Genomic DNA, 23025 nt, shown 5'->3' on the forward strand with positions numbered 1-23025 from the left:
TTCAGCATAGGTCTTACCATCTATCCCAGGTGGGGATTCAAGGGGCTTGGCAATGGCCTGTAATCTTTTGGGGCATCAGGACCTCCCTGGCCAACAACTCACTGAAAGGTGTCCCATCCCTGGCACTGAAAATTTTCTAGTAACAATCTATGGCTACTGAGTGTTCCATTGTCCAAAAACGTAGGTTTCCAAATGATTTATTTATATCCTTTTAGATTTTGATTAGCTCTCTCTCCACTCATTACTCATTCTCTTCCCCGGACCTCACTTAGGCATTTTCACCCTCATTAACCTATTCTTCTACTTACATATATACAATACCATCCTATTAAGTACTTCCCTCCCTTTCTTTGTATTCCCTTTATATCTTCTTTCTGGCTTACTGGTCTCTGCTCCTGAGATTTCTTCCTACTCACATAGAAGTCCAATTGTCTATAGGTAGGATCCACATGTGAGAGACAACATGTGAAGTTTGGCTTTCTGGGCCTGGGTTACCTCACAGTATAGTATAATCCTCTCCAGATCCATTCATTTTCTTTTCAAAAAAAAATTTTATTAACAACTTCCATGATGATAAAAAAATATCCCATGGGGGACTTCTGGTTAAGATGGCAGCATAGGAGCTACACCAAAGCAGCCTATGGGAGAAAAATCCAAAAAAGTAACACAGCAAAATACACACTTTTAGTAAAAAGTGAGGTGTATAAGAAATTAAAACAGCACCAGAGAAGTAGGAGAGATCCAGAGCATCCAGAGCCCACACAGGCAGGCAGAAGCGGCTCCAGCAGCAGCAGCACCAGGTCCATGGGGCCACAGCTGGCAGGCTCAGCTTGAGCCACAGGATATGCCAGGTGAGGAGATTTTCCTCCCACACCAGAGCTCTTTGCAAGCTCAAGAAACATGAAGGGAGAACAGCAGTGAACAACGGAGGACCAGATCATGAGGTAGAGGATTATGTGGACCAGCAAGAGAACTAGAGCCACCATCAACAGCCTCCCCTCCCCGACTGCCAGTGCCTATCTCTGGCGAACAGAGCAGTGACCCAGTGATTCAGCCAGCATACCTGAATCCACAGTGCACCAAAGACGGACCCAAGCAGGAGTGCAACATAACTGAGACCAAAATCACCCCCACAGGGAACTGGGATTACACCAGAACAGTACATACCTAATAAACTTGGTATATAGGTCTGAACTGGAAGTGCTAATTGCGCCTTCCATATCAGGGTAAATTATATGTTAAATCTGATGGATGGTCATAATTGCCATTCTTAAATAAGCTATATTTGGGGCTTGTTATTTGTTGCTTCTTCATTTATAGTGGCTTTGTTTCCTCTTCTGTTATACATTAGAGAAGGGTCTCACTTGGTCACAGCTGACTTGGAACCATCCACAGATCAGAAATCTTAACCTCCTTGTTGTCAGGATTAAGGGATCAGGTGGAGCACCACAGACCCTAAGGGACAGACAGAGGCTCTGGTTGTCGTAATACCTACTCTTGCATAAACACTCTGTGTTGTTTTTTATTGAAAGTACACATTGTTTAGTTAAATTTTAGAATCTATCTATATTTTGTTCCACTTAGCCTACTTGAATACTCTCATAGCAGGCAAACCCAACACCTAGTGTCACTTTTGAAAATACTCTGAGAGTCTTGAGAGCCATACCTAGCACCTTAAGCTCCTACCCTGATGACATATATCATCAGATTGATTGATACAACTAATAATATCCAGCTAACTAGAAAATCCAATCATTAATCCAAGATGCAAATATATGACCTCCAGTGAGAACAAATGAGAGGAGATGGCTGAGAAAGATTTCAAAAGAATGATTATAAATATGTTCAAAGAACTCAAAGAAGAAATCAAAGGAAGCAAAGAAGACACAGGATGCCAATTTAATGAAATAAAGAGGTCAATACTAAACATAGATAAGGAAATAGAAATAATAAAGAAAAAAACAGTTAGAATTACTAGCAGTAAAGAACAGAGTTAATGAAATTAAAAAAAAAAAACAAAACTCTGTAGAAAATCTCACCAGTAGAATGGATGAAGGAGAGGACAGAATATCTAAGCTAGAAGACCAGGTGGCAGATCTAATACAGTCCAACAAAGAGAAAGACAAACTAATAGAAAAGTATGAGTGGGAATTTCAAGATATTTGGGACACTACAAAAAGATCAAACATAAGAATTCAGGGCATAGTAGAAGGAGAAGAATTTCACTCCAAAGACATAGTAGGCATCTTCAACAAAATCATAGAAGAAAACTTCCCCCAAATTGGGAAAGAGATGCCAATGCAGATACAGGAATCCTTTAGAAGCCCAGCCAGAAAAAAACCTGGAAAGAAACTCTCCTCGCCATATTACAATCAAACTACCAAATGCAGAAACCAAAGCAAAGGTATAGAAAGCACTCAGAGAGAAAAATCAAGTTACCTACAAAGGCAAGCCTATCAGGATTACACCAGATTACTCAACACAAACTTTAAAAGCCAGAAGGGTGTGGAGTGATTTATTCCACTGCAATTGCATTTGATGTTATCTGTGACCTTAAGTCTAATAGTGTTTGTTTGATGAAACTGGGAGCCCCCATATTAGGTGCATATATGTTTATGATTGTAATGTCCTCCAGCTGAAGTGTTCCTTTAATCAGTATAAAATGACTTTCTTTATCTTTCCTCACTAATGTTGTTTTGAAGTCTATCCTGTCAGATAATAGAATTGCAACCCCTGTTTGTTTACTAGACCTGTTTGCTTGAAATACCATTTTCCAACTTTTCATCCTAATGAGGTGTCTATCTTTTATTGAGAGATGAGTTTCCTAGAAGCAACAAATGCCAGGATTCTGCCTTTTAATCCAGTCTGCAAGCTTGTGTCTTGGATGGTGGATCGAGGCCCTTGATATTAAGTTGTTATTGAAAGGTATGCATTTATTTTTGCCATTCTTCTCATTTTGTAGTGTTTCCTGTTTTCCCTTTACTTGTTTTAGCTGTTATTTGAGTGTGTTGTATTTTTTCCTATTTCCTACTGTGTGTGTTTTGCTTTCTCTTTGGCATTAAAAATTCCTTCAAGTATTTTCTGTAGATCTAGCTTAGTTGTCATAAATTACTTTAGCCTGTTTTTGTTGTGGAATGTCCTTATTTCTCCATCAATTTGGGTAGATAGTTTTGCAGGATAAAGTAATCTTAGTTGACAGGTGTTATCTTTCAGAACTTGAAATATATTATGCCAAGCCCTTATGGTTTTTAAAGTTTGTGTTGTGTAATCTGCAGTTAGTCTGATGAACTTGCCTTTGTAAGTGACTCGCTTCTTCTCTCTAACTGCTTTCAGTATACTTTCTTTGGTCCCTGTGTTTAGTAGTTTAATTATAACATGGTGAGGAGAGGTTCTTTCCTGATTTTGTCTGTTTGGTGTTCTCAAAGCTTCTTGTATCTGCATTGGCATTTCTTTCACAATTTGGGGAAAATTTTCTTCTATGGTTTTGTGAAAAACACCTACTAAACCTGTGGATTGAAATTCTTCTCCTTCTACTATACCCTGAGTTCTTATGTTTCATCTTTTCATAGTGTTCCGGATATCTTGAAATTTCCATTCATACCTTTCTATTACCTTGTCTTTCTCTTTGTTGGACTATATTAGATCTGCCACCTGGTATTCTAGTTTAGATATTCTGTTAGATATTCTGTTCTCCCCTTCATCCACGAAATAGAGTACATGGGAAACAAATAAGGAGCTTCCCCAAGAGCCTGTAAGCCAAAATAAACCTCTTTTTTCCACAAACTGCTCTTGGTTGGTTGATTTCTACCAACAATGTGAACCTGACTGCAATGTGGGATGTGGAGGCAAGAGATAAAAATTCAACATAATCCTTGATATGTCGTAGTTTAGAGGCCATCCTGGGTTACAAGAGACCCTATCTCAAAATCAAACAAAGAAAACCCTACACAGAACAAACATATGGAGGACAAGGACAAGGAAGTAGAGCATGAGTGGGCTCCATGGAAACTACACAGGCCTGTGAGTGCTAAGCACACTCCTCTTTATAGGCAGCTATTCTCATATCTTCTGGGAATTTGGACACTTTCCATTTTCTTCCATGCAACCATCACCCTTTTCAACTTTTATTTTCATTAAGCTTTCCCCCCATTTTGATATCTTCATACATGTTTATAATGTATTTTGAGATTATGCCAAGCAATTACATGATCTTACCCCTCTCCTCCTCTCATTAATACACATCTTCATTCATATGACTCCCTATCTTACTTTATTGTCCTGTTTTTACCCAATTGAGTCAAGTTAGGGTTACTTCCCTGATAATGTGTTGAGGTTGATTTAACAGGATGGGCATTATTCCTTTGGTTTGTCATATATACCTTATTTGGGATGAATAAACATTTGTTTAGGGCTAGAGCAGTAGCTTAGTGGTTAAGACACGTGTCTGCACAGTCAAAGGACCCTTGTTTGATTCTTCAGGACCCATGTAAGCCAGATGCACAAGGTGGTGCATATGTCTTGAGTTTATTTGCAATGGATTGGGCCCTGATGTGCCCTTTCTTTCTCTATATTTTTCTCACTCTGAAAAACAACAAGAACAACAAAAAAGATTTATTCACATCTCTGCAGAAGTTGATGCAATGATATTCTGGATGTACTATGGAGAGCTGTATGTATTTACAGGACATTGCCCAAGACTAAGGAGAAAGGAGACTATTCCCTTGTCTTTCTTGCTGTGCAGCACTTGGTGCACACCTTTGGTCTCCCTCACAGCTGTGCCCAGTGTGCATGTAGTAACAACGTCAGAACACTTCATGTTCTGTATACTCACCAAATCTTGTGCTCGTGGGCTACACACACTATTTTGCCTGAAGGCAAAATATTTTCACCCTTTTGCAGCTAAATATGAGTAATTGTCAGTGTTTATCCTGTTACTCGCTAACAAATGCTAACTCAGAATTTGTGAGAATAATGACCACCAACCACCAATTATGGCCAAATTGAAGTAAAATTTTAATTTTGCACAATAGAGCCAGTCGGGCAGCTGCCTCCCTAATGCAGGGGTGTAGACAGCAGCCCAGAGTCATTTTCTCAGGATCCTTTTATAGTGAAAAATCATAGAAATCACAGGGTAGAGATTTTCAGAAACAAGCAAGCATGGTGACAGAAGCAGACCAGCTGTTACAGTTAAACTACTTCCCAGAATGTTATGAATACATAATCCTTAGAACCAGGGAAAAATTTGTGGCCCCAGCTCAGAGAAACGGAAACTTAATCATTATATCAAAGTGGCTCTTGCTGTTAACAATGGAGTCATGTTTGCTCTTCACAAATCCAGGGTCTCTTGTATACTGAGAAAGATCTTTTGAACCAATCAAGTTATCTCATCAGCTGTTTTTATTTTGACTTAGAGATGAGGTCTCACTATGTATCAGACTCAGGATGCTTGTACCTCAGCCTCCGCTATTGGATTTACATGTGTGCACCACAATGCTCAGCTCTCTCTTACACATTATGGTGATCAGTCATTTAATGTGAGGTTTAGAGTAGTTAATATTTACCTTAGTTTTTATTATTGTGGTAATATAAACATAATATCAAACTTATCCCTTAAAGCATTTTAAGTAGAAACTTGTGTGGCTTTAAATATGTAAGCACCACACAATAATCCATTGCCATAGTTTTCTGAGATTCCCAAACAGGAACTGTACAAATGTACAGTTACTCCACACCCTTACCAACCCTTCACTTATTTTAAACATATTTTATTTGACTTCCAGCCAAGATGGCCAGCACCTAACTGTGGTGCACATCCCCGGGAAAGAAAGGCAAGACATTAAGAGTTCATTGGGTCTTTTAGGGGAGAGCAATCTCCAATTGATTGCCAGTGGGAGGGCGCAGAGGGGATAAAAACAGTGAACCGCTGATTCCCTCACATGTGGGTAGCCCACCAGTGTCCTCTGCCCCCAAGCAGCCGCCGTACCCACAGTCCCAGCCTCAGGAAACTCCTGCACTTACTGTAAGAAAAGGGTCCCAGGCCAACATAGTTCCACTTGCCTCACTGCACAGGGGTGATCACCCTGCCACCCATGCCCATGAGTGACTTGGGCAGGTTCCACCTGCTGACCTATTGGAGCTCAGGCTCTTTTGACCCATTTGCCTGCCAAACTTGTATCACCACACTGATCCCTGCCTGTGCAAGATTAGCCTGCTCAGCTCATTTGCTCACTTACTGCTCTGGCCGCCGCACATTCATGCATGAGGCCAGGCCCACTCCAACTCCCCACAGGAGCTCAGGCTGTCTGCCTGCCTGCCTGCCTCAGCTCAGGTGCCAAACCCCCCCGCCCCGTCTGCCAAGCTGGCTGACTGCCATTGTCCTGTTACGGGGAAGCTCAGACTGCTTCCAGGTCCCAGTGTTATGCCATGCTGGGGTTTAGGCTGCTTTGGTGCTTGGTGCCTCAGTGTCCCTCATAGCATGAGCATAGGCAGCTTTGGTACATTACTGCATGAGAGCTCAGGCAACTTTGGTGCCCCTGCTATGCAGGAGCTTGGGAGGCTTGGGCAAGTGAGAGCCAAAGCCCAGACTGCTTGGCAACTGCCTCAGGCTACTTCAGCTTCCCACTGTGCTGGAGCCCAGACTGATCCACCTACCTACATGCCCATGTACTGTGATGGGCATACCACAGCGCAAAAGAAATAACATGAAAAATCAAATGCAAGAAAATCCAAATAGACCACCAAGTCCTACAATGAACATCTCATCAAAGCATAGAGGAGTCATTAGCATCAGAACACCAAATAAAGCTATGAGCAATGCAACCCAATCCAAGATACTGGTAGAACTTGCAGAAAAGCCACAAGGGACCAATAATCATGTGGATGCTGCCATCACTAGACTAGACCTAATAGATAAGAAAATAGAAGGAATTCAAAGATGGTTAAGAGACATGAAGGAGACTGAAAAAAAAGAGGACCTCAAATATCAGCTGGTGATGCTAAATGAAGACATAAAGAAATGCAAGGATGAATTCCAAGAAGCATCAAAAAAATCAGAAAATAATGGGACAAGGGAGCTTGACAGAGGGATGAAAAATATAAAAAGAAAAGTAGTAGAAAATGCAAAACTAATTGAACAACTTCAAAACTCTCTAGAAGCTCTCAAGCATAGAGTCAGCCATGTGGAGGATAGAAACTGTGATCTGGAAGACAAGATGGAAGAAACAGTTTGAGACTTCAAAAGTTTCAGTGAGTTCAAAAGTTTCTGTGAACAGAATATGAGGGAATTGTGGGATACCCTTAAATGTCCTAATATCAGGATCATTGGAATACCAGAAGGAGAAGAAATTCAGACCAAAGGCATGGAGAAATTATTTAACAAAATAATTGAAGAAAACTTCCCCAGTCTCTCAAAAGAAAGCCCCATCAAGATACAAGAAGCTAAGAGAACTCCAAACAGACTGGACCAAAGGAGAAACTCTCCAAGACATATTGTCATTAAGACTCTAAACATTGACACCAAAGAGAAAATCCTAATAGCAGATAGGGAAAAACAGCACATCACTTTTAAAGGTAACCCCATAAGAATTACTACAGACTTATCAATGGAAACCCTGAAATCCAGAATGGCCTGGAATGAAACACTGCAAAGTCTAGGAACCTATGGCTTCCAACCCAAACTCCTCTACACAGCAAAAGTATCCCTCATAAAAGATGGTGCAGGTAAAACTTTCCATGACAAAAATCAGCTTTACAATTATATGAACACAAAAACAAACCTACAGAGAGTATTTCAGGAAATTCTTCACAGAAAAGAATCAAATAATCAAACTCAAATGCCTACAAGAAGCAGATCACAATAACCAAACTCAGAGAAGGCATAAAAACTTCAAAGCCCATAAAAATACCAAACCACATATACCATCACAATATAATGGCAGGGATCAAATCAAATCTCACAGTCATTACCCTAAATATTAATGGCCTTAATTCACCCATCAAGAGACACAAGCTAACACGCTGGATCAGAAAATTAGACCCCTCAATCTGTTGTCTTCAAGAAACCCACCTCACCACTAAAGACAGACACCTCCTCAGGGTGAAAATGTGGAAAACAATATTCCAAGCAAATGGGAATAAGAAACAAGTAGGTGTGGCTATATTAATATTGAATAAAATAGACTTCAAACCAAAAATAATCAAAAAGACAAAGAAGGCCACTTCCTATTTATCAAGGGAATGATCCATCAAGAAGATACAACAATCATAAATCTGTATACACCAAACAAGGGACAACACAGTTCATAAAGTGAAACCTACTTGACAAGATAACAGAAATAAGCACCAACACCATTATAGTTGGGGACTTCAATACACCGTTATCAGTAATAGACAGATCATCCAAACAGAAACTCTACAGGGAAGTAAGAGAGCTCAACAAAACCATAGATCACTTAGACCTAATGGACATCTACACAACTGTCCATCCCAAATCCACAGACTACACATTCTTCTCAGCAGCCCATGGAACATTCTCTAAAATAGATCATATATTGTGTCACAACCCATGTCTCCATATACTTAGGAAGAATGATATAATTCCCTGCATAATATCAGATCACAATGCTATATTGATAGAAATTAACAACAAAAGACCCACCAAGAATCCCAGCAGCACCTGGAAACTGAACAGCACACTTTCAAACAATAAATGGATAGTGGATGAAATAAAAAAATGAAATTGCAAAATTTCTAGAAATGAATGATGATGAGAACATGTTGTACCAAAACTTATGGGACACAATGAATGTGGTCCTTGGGGGAAAGTCATAGCCCTCAATGCCTTCATAACAAAGACAGAGAGATTCCAAAGCAATAACCTAACCATCCACCTAAAGGTACTGGAAAGATGGTGGCTTAGGTACCATGCCAATACAGCCTAGGGGAGAAAAAGCCAAAAAAAAAAAAAAAAAAACCAGCAAAATATACAATTTTGCTTAAAAGTGAGGTGTATAGGAACTGAAAGAGCAGCAGAGAAGTAAGAGAGATTCAGGGCATCCAGAGGCCAGCAGAAGCACCTCCGGAAGGTCTGTGCACCAAACCATGGCAGCATGGTAGCCAGCAGCCAGGCTCGGATTGAGCTGCAGGAAAAGCCAGGTGAGGGGATTTTCCACTCACACTGGATCTCTCCACAAACTCAAGAAACATGAAGGGAGAACGGCAGTGAACAACAGAGGAGCAGATCACAAGGTAGAAGAACAGATGGAACAGCGAGAGAACTAGAGTGGGATCGGCAGCCTCCCCTCCCCCACCGCTAGTGCCGGGCTCCGTCCCCACCACCAGTACCCAGCACTAGCAAACAGAGCAGTGGTCCCGGGACCTGGCCATGCCTACTTGAACCAACAGAGATACCCAAGCATAACTGAGACCAACATCATCCCAAAAGGTAACTGGGATTACACCAGGTCAGTACGCACCTAATAAACCTGGTATATAGGCTTGAACCAGAAGTGCTAATTGCACCTTCCATACCAGGATATGTTAAATCTGATGGATGGTCAGATTTGCCATTAGTAAATAAGCTGTATTTTGGGCTTGTTATTTGTTGCTTATTGATTTATAGTGATTTTGTTTCCTCTTCTATTAAACAGTAGGGACAGGTCTCACCTGGTGACAAGCTGACTTGGAACATTCTACACACCAGAATCTTATCTTCCTTGTTGTCAGGATTAAGGGAATGGGTGAGGCACCACACAGCCTAAGGGAAAGACAGAGGATCTGGTTCTTATAATACCTACTCTTGGATAAATACTCTGTGCTGTTTTTCATTGAACGTGTATATTGTTTATTTAAATTTAGAAACTATCTGTATTTGGTTCCACTCAGCCTACTTGAATACTCTCACAATAGGCAAACCCAACACCTAGAGTCACTCTTGTAGACACTCTGAGAGTCTAGAGAGCCACATCTAGCACCTTAAGCTCCTACCCTGAAGATATATAACATAAGATTGATTGATACATCTAATAATACACAGCTAACTAGAAAATCCAATCATTAAATAATCCAGGATGCAAAAATATATACATTATAACACAAGAAAACCAAAAATCAAGACAATATAAATCCACCAAAAAGTAGTAATGCATCAGAAATGACCTCCAGTGAGAATGAATGAGAGGAAATTCCCAAGGAAGATTTCAAAAGAATGATTAAAATGGATGTATCTGGAAAGGATTATACTAAGTGAGGTAACCCAGGCCCAGAAAGCCAAGCTCTGCATGTTCTCTGTCATCTGTGGATCCTAGCTAGAGATGATTGGGCTTCTGTGTGAGAAGGAAAAAACTCAGTAGCAGAGGCCAGTAAGCTAAAAAGGAGCTATAAAGGGAAGAGAAAGGAAGGGAGGAGGGTACTTAATAGGTTGGTATTGTATAAAAGTAGAGGACTAGATTAATGGCGTGAAAAGTCCCAAAGTGAGGTCAGGGGAAGAGATTGAGTAAAGGAAAGGTGGAGGGAGAGCTAATCAAAATCTAAGAGGATATAAAAAATCACATGGAATCTTCCAGGTTTGGACAATGGAACACTCAGGAGCCATAGATCATTGCTAAAAAATTTTCAGTGCCAGGGATGGGATACCTTCCAGTGAGTTGGTGGCCAGGGAGGTCCCTGATGCCCCCAAAACATAATAGGCCATTGCCAAGGCCTTTGGTTTCCCACCTGGAATAGATAGTAAGACCCTATTGCTGAAGATTCCACATTCATGGGCTGCAAGGCCACTGAGAAACCTGAGGGAATTGAGCTGATAACCACCTCCATGTAGACGAGCTTACAGAAAGCTGGAAGGAACCACTCTACATGCAGTTCAATGGGAGAAAAAGATACCACCAGTGAAGATACTCAACAGTGGACACTGCAAGCCTTATAATTGGCCAGCGAGGCCAAATGAGTCAACTGGTGCAAGTGGCATGGGTGTCATGTTGGAAACCAACTGCCCTTCAATTGGACTGGAGGCCAGCACCATGGGAGGGAATACATCCCTGATACTGAAAACTTAAAACAGGGGTAGTCATGAGCCGCAGGGTTATAACATCTGCTGAAATCTAGATAAATGTATATACTATGCTTATCAAACTGTCTGGTAGAGAGGTAGCTCCTCCACCCGCGGCAAGTGTGCTTATGGCCTGCAGCCCATGGACCGGAACCCCAGCAGGAACTTGAGCTGTGATCGCTGCTGCCTCCTCCTTCTCCTCCTCCTCCAGGTCCTCCAGGCTCCTCCTCCTCCTAGCTCACCACTGCCTCCTCGGGGCTGCGCACCGCCGTTGCCTGCCTCACCCAGCCCCCGCGGTACTGAGGCCTACTCGGCCTCCGCCTCCGCCGCTGCCTCTCAGTGCCATTGTCCCCGGCCCGGTCCCCGACTGCATCCGCCGGCGAGGGCCGAGTGCACGGGCTTTGCGCAAGACGCTGGACCAAGCCCTGCAACAGATGCTGGACAGAAGTTGCTGGGTGTGTTTTGCCACTGATGAAGATGATAGAACTGCTGAATGGGTGAGACCATGCAGATGCAGAGGATCTACCAAATGGGGTCTCCAGGCTTGTCTGCAGCGCTGGGTGGATGAAAAACAAAGAGGGAACAGTACAGCCAGAGTGGCATGTCCTCAGTGCAATGCTGAATACTTAATAGTTTTCCCAAAGTTGGGTCCAGTTGTTTATGTCTTGGATCTTGCAGATAGACTGATCTCAAAAGCTTGTCCATTTGCTGCAGCAGGAGTAATGGTTGGATCTATCTATTGGACAGCTGTGACTTATGGAGCAGTGACAGTGATGCAGGTTGTTGGACATAAAGAAGGGCTGGATGTTATGGAGAGAGCTGATCCTTTGTTCCTCTTAATTGGACTCCCTACTATTCCTGTCATGCTAATATTAGGCAAAATGATTAGTTGGGGGGACCATGTACTTAGACTATAGCGCAAATACTCAAATAAGCTACAAATTTTGAACAGTATAGTTCCAGGGATTGGTTGTCCTGTTCCTCGAATTCCAGCAGAAGCTAACCCTTTAGCAGACCATGTCTCTGCTACCCGAACTTTGTGTGGAGCCCTTGTCTTTCCTACTATTGTGACAATAGTTGGTAAACTTATGTTCAGTAGTGTTAACTCTAATTTACAAAGGGCAATCTTGGGTGGAATTGATTTTGTTGCCATAAAAGGAGCATTTAAGGTTTACTTCAAACAGCAGCAATATTTACGTCAAGAACATCGCAAAATCCTAAATTATCCAGAGCAAGATGAAGCATAAAAGTGACTTCTGGCTGTCCTGCAGGCCTCTCATCCTGAGTCGTCGTGTTGTCTTGGTTACATCATTATTGCACTAGTGGAGACTTGTGATAAGCTACCGCTCCTGTATTTTTTTTTTAATTTTTATTAACATTTTCCATGATTATAAAATATATCCCATGGTAATTCCCTCCCTCCCCACCCCCACACTTTCCCGTTTGAAATTCCATTCTCCATCATATTACCTCCCCATTACAATCATTCTAATTACATATATACAATATCAACCTATTAAGTATCCTCCTCCCTTCCTTTCTCCACCCTTTATGTCTCCTTTTCAACTTACTGGCCTCTGCTACTAAGTATTTTCATTCTCACGCAGAAGCCCAGTCATCAGGATCCACATATGAGAGAGAACATGTGGCGCTTGGCTTTCTGGGCCTGGGTTACCTCACTTAGTATAATCCTTTCCAGGTCCATCCATTTTTCTGCAAATTTCATAACTTCATTTTTCTTTACCGCTGAGTAGAACTCCATTGTATAAATGTACCACATCTTCATTATCCACTCATCTGTTGAGGAACATCTAGGCTGGTTCCATTTCCCAGCTATTATAAATTGCCGCTCCTGTATTTTTAAGAAATAGAATAAAATATATAGGGCCAAGGAAATCCTTTCAGTAATCACAGGATGCAGTTTGGTTCATTGGTTCACATGTACTTCTTTTACAGCAGTCTCCTGTATACTATCTCAGCATGGTAAACAAGTGTTTGTTCATACTTTTCCAGACAAAAATGTAAAGATCAAACTGTATAAATATTATAAAATGAACATGATGTTTTATCCTAAACCTCTTTTGTACATGTTCATACTCAGTGTTTTCTTAGAAACAGCAACTCAGTGAAGGTACTATGAGGATTTTTCTCATTGGCATGCTTTAATTACATGCTAAACAGTAGTGTATGTTAATATGAGGAAATGTAAATTAGTTATGAATAAATAAACCAAAAATGTATGTTGACATTTCATAATTCATAGTGTAATTTTGACTGGTGTAGGGGTGCGTGTTGTGTGTGTGTGTGTAAGAGGTGTGTAAAAGAACAGGATCTTTTGATCTCTGTAATAGTTTTTAAATCCATATTTTAGAAATTGGAGCTGCCAGTTTATAGTAGTTTGAGTAGAGAACAATTTGCAAGAAAAGAAAAATATCAATGAAATTACTTCCTTTTGTTGGTTCAGTTTTTCCACTTGTCGCTCACCTCCCATGTGTCAGGCACTGTGCAGGGTGCTAGGGCTGCAGAGGTGAAGACACACTCGGTCCCAGCTCTTAGAGAGTTCAGTCTCATCTTAGTAGAGAGCCAATAGTGAGTAAGCCATGTGAGATCTGGGGCTCTCTGTATGGTCAGTGAGATAATTATGAACACATCTTAAATGAATGGTGAGGTACTTGGTTTTTTTAAATAGAAAATCAATACTGTTTTTAAGGTTTTATTTTATTTTTTTGAGACAGACTTTTTAGTCCAGGCTGGCCTCAAGCTCCCTAAATAGCCAAGGACAACCTAGATACCATGTGATCTTCTGTCTGCACTTCGAGTGCTAGGATCATAAGCATTTGCCACAGTGCCAGGTTTTATGCAGTACTTCAGAGCAGACCCAGGCCTTTGTGTGTGCTTGTACTACACCGGCTGAGCTACATCCCCTGCTCTGATTTTAGATTTTAGTTGTAGTGATAGGGCTAGTACCTTAACAAGTTTTATATCCATTTTTCAGAAGCAATTACTTGTTATTTCCTATAGTGGCCATTTTAAAGTTCAGCAATCTGAATGCTCTTTCAGTTTTTTTTTTTTTTAATTCATTAGTTTAAATGAAATTTTCAATCCGGGCATGATGGTGCATAGCATCCCAGCACCCAGGAGGCAGAAGTAAGAGGATCTCTATGAGTTTGAGGCCACCCCAAGACTACATAGGGAATTTCAGGTCAGCCTGGGCTACAGCGAGACCCTATCTCAAAAAAAGAAAAGAAAGGCTTTTTTTAAGTTACAATTTTCTTTTTTGGTTTTTTAAGATAGGGTCTTGCTGTAGCACAGGCTAACCTGAAATTCACTACTTAAGTCGATTTTAGGGTAGCCTGGAACTCACAGATACTCCTACCTGTGCCTCCCAAGTGCTGAAGTGAAAGGCGTGTGTCACCACACCTGGCCTATTTTTGTTCACAATATATAATGCATGATAATAGTAAATGTTTCCCTTTGCTGAGAAGTAGCCACTTCTCTTTAGGAATGTAGCACATATAGATTGAGCTATGTTAGATTGTAATACCTCATGTTAATTGCAGTAGAGACTACTGTCTTTCTGTAGTAAGAATGTTTCAGTTCTGGGTTATGGTGTTTATGTGAATGGCTGTTGAACGTTAAAGTTGTCATTTTTTGGAAAGAAAGGGAAGATTTGACTGAGTGGGCTTTGCCAAGAACACTGCAAGATGGGCATGGTGGCTCACACCTATAATCCCAGCTCTTGGGAGGCTGAGGTAGGAAGATCACTGTTTGAGGCCAAACTGGGCTATAGAGTGAGTTTCAGGTCAGATTGGGTTAGAGTGAGACCCTACCTCAGAATAAAGAACACTGCTATTCTGAAGGGGAAATATGAACTCTATGATTGTATATAATAGTAATTTAGTATGTAGCTGTAGTTACAAACTATATTGGCTTCTTTAATTTCCAATATGAAAAGATACATTAGACATTTCCTGCATCATTTTGTTCAGTAGAACAACTTTCAGGCATCCTTTATTACAGTTGTGCAAGCTTGTATCCTCATGTACTACTCTAATGACTAAGCTAGGGAGTAACTGCTTGGATTAACTGGGATCAAGGGAAACAACCCTGACCCTTGCAGGCAGGTAGGTATTTCTAGGGCTATGGGGCCTGAACTCCAAGTGCCAGGGGGCCAGAGTGACTTCTAGCCCTGCAACTGAACACTTAATCAAGAGCCTTAGCTCCAGAAATCACCTGTGCCAGTCTTTCCAGGAAGGTGGCCTGCCCCACAATAAAGCAGCAGGAGACCATGGGCAGACTTAAAGTTGTATGGACCCAGATTCAGACCCTCATACAGCTTTTAATAACTAGAACCTTGGCCAAGTGACTTCTCAGCCACAGTTCTTTTGGTCTCTGAAATGCAAGTAGTACTTACAAGACAATTCCTAGGATTAACTGAGAAATTAAAGGACCACAGACACTTTAGGTCAAAATAGCCCCTAATGGGTAGTAGTTGTTTCTTAATTGCCATCGTCTGCACTCTGGCACAAGGGAATAAGGAGGTCAAAGAGGCAATGGAGGACAAGAAGATGATGTAAACTTAAGGATGTATGAGTATATTTTATGTTTTCCAGTTTATTTCATATTGTTTTTCTGTTACTTCTAGAAACTTTACTGTTTTAAATATTTTATAAAACTTAATGATGATTGGTAGAATTTATTTATTATAGAAGTTAACTTATCTCCATTTAAGTGGCTGAAAATATTGTTCATCATTACATGATTATCAAATGACTGTGAAAAATATATAAGTAAACTCAGTGACTTAGAGTCACTACCTTGCTAATTCTGCTATAATTTTTTTTAACATTTTGTTTTTAATATAGAAGACTATCTCAATACTGGCTGGATTAGGTTGAATAAAAAAAAATTTTATGTTAAAAAAAACCTGTCTGGTAAAGACTTTTCTTTTTTTCACTTTTAAAAAATAATTTTTATGTTTATATATTTTTTTCAGTAGGTTTTTATTTATTTATTTATTAGAGACAGAGAGAGGGAGAGAGAGCCTCTAGCCACTGCAAATGAACTCCAGATGCATGTGCCACCATATGCATCTGGCTTACATGGGACCTGGAGAATTGAACCTGGGTCCTTAGGCTTCACAGTCATATGCCTTAACCACTAAGCCCACTCTCCATACCCCTAAGTTTTATTTTTATTTGAGAGAGAGAGAAGCAGAAGGAGAAAGAGACAACAGACAGAGAGAATAGATACACCAGGGCCTCCAGCTGGTGCAAAGAAACAACAGACACATGTGCCACTTTGTGCATCTGGCTTATGTGGGTCCTGGGGAATCAAACCTAGGTCCTTTGGCTTTGCAGGCAAGCACCTTAATGGCTAAGCCATCTCACTACACCCCCAACACAACACTCTTTTCTTAAAATTTTTATTAACATTTTCCATGATTATAAAAAAATCCCATGGTAATACCTTCCTCCCCCAACACACTTTCCCCTTTGACATTCCATTCTCCATCATATTACCTCCCCATCTCAATCATTGTACTTACATATATACAGTACCAACCTATTAAGTACCCTCCTCCCTTCCTTTCTCTTCCCTTTATGTCTCCTTTTTAACTTACTGGCCTCGGCTACTAAGTATTTTCCTTCTCACGCAGAAGCCCAATCATCTGTACCTAGGATCCACATATGAGGGAGAACATGTGGCGCTTGGCTTTCTGGGCCTGGGTTACCTCACTTAGTATAATCCTTCCCAGATCCATCCATTTTTCTGCCAATTTCATAACTTCATTTTTCTTTACCACTGAGTAGAACTCCATTGTATAAATGTGCCACATCTTCATTATCCACTCATCTGTTGAGGGACATCTAGGCTGGTTCCATTTCCCAGCTATTATAAATTGAGCAGCAATAAACATGGTTGAGCATGTACTTCTAAGGAAATGAGATGAGTCCTTAGGATATATGCCTAGGAGTGCTATAGCTGGGTCATATGGTAGATCAATCTCTAGCTGTTTTAGGAACCTCCACACTGTTTTTCACAATGGCTGGACCAGATTGCATTCCCACCAGCAGTGCAGAAGGGTTCCTTTTTTTCCACATCCCTGCCAACATTTATGATCATTTGTTTTCATGATGGTGGCCAATCTGACAGGAGTGAGATGGAATCTCAATGTAGTTTTAATCTGCATTTCCCTGATGACTAGTGATGTAGAACATTTTTTTAGATGCTTATATGCCATTCGTATTTCTTCCTTTGAAAATGGTCTATTTAGCTCAAAAGCCCATTTTTTGATTGGCTTGTTTGATTCCTTATTATATAACTTTTTGAGTTCTTTATATCATAGATATTAATACTCTATCAGATAAATAGCTAGTGAAGATTTTTTGCCACTTTGTAGATTGCCTTTTTGCTTTTTTCACTGTGTCCTTTCCTGTGCAAAGTCTTTGTAATTTCATGAGGTCCCAGTGATTAATCTGTGGTTTTATTGTCTGAGCAATTGGGGTTGTATTAAGAAAGTCTTTGGAAGATTAATATGTTAAAGGGTTTCCCCTACTTTTTCCTCTAGCAGTTTCAGAGTTCCAGGTCTGATGTAAAGGTCTTTAATCCAGTCAGACTTAATTCTTGTGTGTGGCGAGAGAGAAGAATCTATTTTCATCTTTCTGCAGATATATATCCAGTTTTCCCAACACCATTTGCTGAAGAGGCTGTCTTTTCTCCAATGAATATTTTTGGCATTTTTATCAAATATCAGGTGGCTATAGCTACCTGGGCTTACATCCGCGTCCTCTATTCTGTTCCACTGATCTACATGTCTGTTTTTGTGCCAGTACCATGCTGTTTTTGTTACTATGGCTCTTTAGTATAGGTAAAAATCAGGTATGGTGATACCACCAGCCTCATTTTTGTTGCTCAGTATTATTTTAGGTATTTGAGGTTTTTGTGATTCCAAATGAATTTTTCGATTGTTTTTTCTATTTCCATGAAGAATGCCTTTGGAGTTTTGAAAGGGATTGCATTAAATGTGTAGATTGCTTTTGGTAAGATTTCCATTTTCACAATATTGATTCTTCCAATCCAGGAACAAGGGATGTTTCTCCACTTTCTAGTATCGTCTGCAATTTCTCGCTTGAGTCTTTTAAAGTTGTCATTGTAGAGATTCTTTATTTCCTTGGTTAGGTTTATTCCAAGGTACTTTATTTTTTTTTGATGCAATTGTGAATGGGAGTGATTCTCTGATTTCATCCTCTGTGTGTTTGTTGTTAGCATATATGAAGGCTACTGATTTCTGTGTATTTATTTTCTATCCTGCTACATGGCTGTAGGTTTTGATCAGCTCTAACAGTTTCCTAGGAGAGTATTTAGGGTCCTTTATGTATAGAATCATGTCATCTGCAAATAATGATAACTTGATCTCTTCCTTTCCAACTTGTATCCCTTTTATGTGTGTCTCTTGCCTTATTGCTATGGCTAAGACTTCCAAAACTATGTTAAATAAAAGTGGGGACAGTGGACACCCTTGCCTTGTTCCTGATTTTAGTGGAAAAGTTTCCAGTTTTTCCCCATTTCATAATATGTTGGCTGTAGGCTTCTCATAAATAGCTTTTATTATATTGAGATATATTCCTTCTATTCCCAGTCTCTGTAGGACTTTTATCATGAAGGGATGTTGGATTTTGTCAAATGCTTTCTCTGCATCTCATGAGATGATCATGTGATTTTTGTCCTTCAACCCATTTATATAATGTATTACATATATAGATTTTTGTATATTGAACCATCCATGCATCTCTGGGATAAAGCCTACTTGGTCAAGGTGAATGATCTTTTTGATATACTTTTGTATTCTGTTTGCCAATATTTTGTTGAGAATATTTTCATCTATGTTCATGAGGGAGATTGGTCTGTAATTTTCTTTTTTTGTTCTATATTTGCCTAGTTTTTGTATATGGGTGATGCTGGCCTCTTAGAAGAAGTTTGGTGGAATTCCTTCTTTTTCTATTTCCTGGAAAAGGTTAAGAAACAATGGTGTTAGTTCTTCCTTACAGGTGTTGTAAAATTCAGCAGTGAATCCGTCTGCATCTGGGCTTTCTTTAGTTGGGAGAATATTGATAACTGTTCAGATCTCCAAGTTTGTTATGGGTCTATTTAAGTAATTAATCTCATTTTGATTTAATTTAGGTAGGTCATATAAATCAAGGAAATCATCCATTTCTTTCAGATTTTCATACTTTGTGGAGTATATGCTTTTATAGTATGTCCTATGATTTTTTGAATTTCTCTGGAATCTGTTGTGATGTTACCTTGTTCATCTCTGATTTTATTAATCTGTGTCTCTTCTGTCTTTCTTTTGGTCAGATTTGTTAAGGGTTTGTCAATCTTGTTTATCCTTTCAAAGAATCAACTCTTTGTTTCATTAATTCTTTGGGTTTGTTTTTTTGTTTCTATTTCATTAATTTCTGCCCTAATCTTTGTTATTTCTTCCTGTCTACTGATTTTCAGTTTGCCTTTTTCTCCTTTTCAAGGCTTTAAGTTGAAGCATTAGGTTGTAAACTTTTAACCTTTCTTATTTCTTAATATAGGCACTTAAGGCTATAAATTTACCTCTTAGAACTGCCTTCATTGTGTCCCAGAGATTTTGGTATGTTGTGTTCTCATTATTGTTTGACTCTGTAAATTTTTTGATTTCCTTCTTGATATCTTCATTGACCCATTCATCATTTAGTAGTGTATTGTTTAGTATCCATGATTTGTGTATTCTCTATAGCCTTTCTTTCTACTGATTTTTAGTTTAATTCCATTGTGGTCAGATAGAATGCAAGGAATTATTTCAGTGTTCCTGAATTTGTTAAGATTTGCTTTGTGTCGTAATATATGGTCTATTTTAGAGAATGATCCATGTGCTGCTGAAAAAAATGTATATTCTGCAGCCTTTGGATGAAATGTCCTGTATATATCTGTTAGGTCCATTCCTTCTCTGACCTCATTTAGTCCACATGCCTCTCTGTTTATTTTTTCCTGGGATCAGCATCAATTGATGAGAGTGGGGTGTTAAAGTCACCCACCACCACTGTGTTTGGTGTTATCTGTGACCTTAGGTCTAATAGTGTTTGTTTGATGAATTTGGGAGCCCCCATGTTAGGTGCATATATGTTTAGGATTATAATGTCCTCCTTTGGAGTGTGCCCTTAATCAATTTAAAGTGACCTTCCTTATCTTTCTTGACCAACGTTGGACTGAAGTCTACCTTGTCAGAATTAGGATAGCAACCCCGGCTTGTTTTCTAGGCCCATTTACTGGAAACACCGTTTTCCACCCTTTTACCCTAAGATAATGTATATCCTTTGTAGAAAGGTGAGTTTCTTGGAGACAACAAATTGTAGGATCCTGCTTTTTAACACAGTCTGCAAACCTATGTCTTTTGGTTGGGGCATTGAGGCCATTGATATTAAGAGATATTATTGATAGGTGTGTATTCATGTTTGCCATTTTTTTGTGTGTGTGTTTCTGGTTCTACCTTTGCTTTTTTGTGCTAACTAGTATTTGAGTATTGCTTGTTTTTTCCAGGTTTCTTATATGTATGCGTCTCCTTTTCTTCAGCATGGAGGATCCTATCACGTATTTACTGTGGAGCTGGTTGTCTTCAAATACTCCTTTAACCTGCTTTTGTCATGGAATGTCCTTATTTCTCCGTCTATTTGAATGGATAGCTTTGCAGGATAAAGTAATCTTGGTTCACAGTTGTTATCTTTCAGAACTTGTAATACATCACTCCACCCCCTTCTGGCTTTTAAAATTTGTGTTGAATAATCTGCTGTAATCCTGATGGGCTTGCCTTTGTAGGTAACTTGATTTTTCTCTCTAACTACTTTCAATATTTTTTCCTTGGTTTGTGTGTTTGGTAGTTTGACGAAGAGAGGTTCTTTCAAGGTATTGTTTGGCTGGGGTTCTAAAGGATTCCTTTATCTGCATTGGCACCTTTTTCCTAATTTGGGGGAAGTTTTCTTCTGTGATTTTGTTGAAGACTCCTACTATGCCTTTGGAGTGAAATTCTTCTCCTTCTAATATTTGATCTTTTCATAGTGTCCCGAATATCTTGAAATTCCCACTCATACTTTTCTATAAGTTTGTCTTTCTCTTTGGTGGACTGTATTAGATCTGCCACCTGGTCTTCTAGCTTAGATATTCTGTCCTCACCTTCATCCATTCTACTGGTGAGATTTTCTATACAGTTTTTTGTTTCATTAACTGTGTTCTTCATTACTAGTAATTCTGACTGTTTTTACTTCATTATTTATATTTCCTTATTTATGTCTTGTATTGCCTTCTTTATTTCATGAAATTGGTGTCCTGTTTCTTCTTTGATTCCTTTGATTTCCTTTTTGACTTTCTCTTTGACTCTTTTGATTTGTTCTCTGACTTCTTTGAACATATTTCCAATCATTCTTTTGAAATCTTTCTCAGGCTTTTCCTCTAACTCGTTCTCACTGGAGGTCATTTCTGATGCATTAATACTATTAGGTGGATTTATATTGTCTTGCTTTTTAGTATTTCTTGTGCTATAATGTATATATTTTTGCATCTTGGATTAAGTTAATGCTTGGATTTTCTACCTAGCTAGGTATTCTTAGCTCTATCAATTGATTTGATGTTATATATCTTCAGGATAGGAGCTTAGGGTGTTAGCTGTGGCTCTTAAGGCTCTCAGAGTAGCTACAAAGGTGTTCCTAGGGGTTGAGTTTCCTTGCTATGGGAGTATTCAAGTAGGCTGAGTGGAATAAAATACAGGTAGATTCTAAAATTTAACTAAACACTGTACACATTCAATCAAAAACAGCCCTGAGTTTGTATGCCAGAGTAGTTATTATAACAACCAGGTCCTCTAGCAACAAAGAGGTTTAAGATTTCTGGTCTTTTGAGGGATCCAAGTCAACTTGTGACCAAGTGAGACCCTTCCCTGGTGCAATCCATCCCAGTTACCTTTTTGGATGATTTTGGTCTCAGTCAAGTTGCTGGCTGGATCTCTGGGCTGCTGTTCTGATTTCTGGAGCTGGGCACTGGCTTTTCTTGTGGGGCAAACTGAGCCTGGCAGCTGTGGCCCTGCAGATCAGCACCCCCGCTGCTGGAACCACCACTGCTGCTAAAGCTGCCACTCCTGGGTCTGTCACCTCTGCTGGGCCCACTGCTGCTGCTGCTTTACCTGCCACTGCTGGATCCTCTGCTGCTGCTGCTGGATCTGTGACTGCTGTTCTGAAGCAGCTGCTGCTTGATCTGCTGCTGCTGCTGCTGCTGCTACTGGATCTGCTGCTGCTGGGGCCGCTGCTGCTGGGGCCAGAGCTGCTGATGTTGCTACTCCTGCTAGAGTCCCACTGTTCACTCAAGTTGGTGTGGCTGGGTCCCAGAACCACTGCTCTGTTTGCTGGAGCTGGGCACAGGTGGTGGGGGAGGAGAGGGAGCCGCAGCTGCTCTGGTTCTATTGCTGTTCCACTTCTTCTACCTCATGGTCTGCTCCTCCGTTGTTCACTGCCACTCCCCCTTCACGTTTCTTGAGTTGTTGAGAGCTCTGGTGTGATTGGAAACTCCCCTCACCTGTCGTTTCCTGTGGCTGGAGCTGAGCCTGGTGGCTTTTTGGTGCGCTGCTGCCACTGCAGTTGGTGGTTTGGGCCGCTTTTGCTGGCCTGTGCAGGCTGTGGATCTCTTCTACTTCTCCACTGCCATTTCGATTTCCTATACACCTCACTTTTTAGTAAAAGTGTGTATTTTGCTGAGATTTTTCAGTCTTCCCCCACCCCCAGGCTGCTTTGGAATGGTACCTAAGCCACCATCTTAACTGGAAGTCCCCCACTTTTCTTAATATTCATATCTTTATATTAATGCTACTCTCACTTTGGGTAGAGAATCTTCTCTTCAGATGGAAGTGACCTTGGCTAAACTCAGAAGGTATCATAGTGTTAGAAAGAAGTGACTGGAGTTCTGAG

At 40.2% G+C, this 23025-nt stretch overlaps 1 pseudogene; it reads left to right on the forward strand.

The window, feature by feature from the left end:
* The first annotated feature begins 11467 nt into the window (after positions 1-11467).
* LOC123457550 lies at positions 11468-12343 on the forward strand (annotated as a pseudogene).
* Positions 12344-23025: the final 10682 nt, after the last annotated feature.

This window comes from Jaculus jaculus, unplaced genomic scaffold (genome assembly GCF_020740685.1).
Source record: "Jaculus jaculus isolate mJacJac1 unplaced genomic scaffold, mJacJac1.mat.Y.cur u25, whole genome shotgun sequence".
Classification (NCBI taxonomy): Eukaryota; Metazoa; Chordata; class Mammalia; order Rodentia; family Dipodidae; genus Jaculus; species Jaculus jaculus.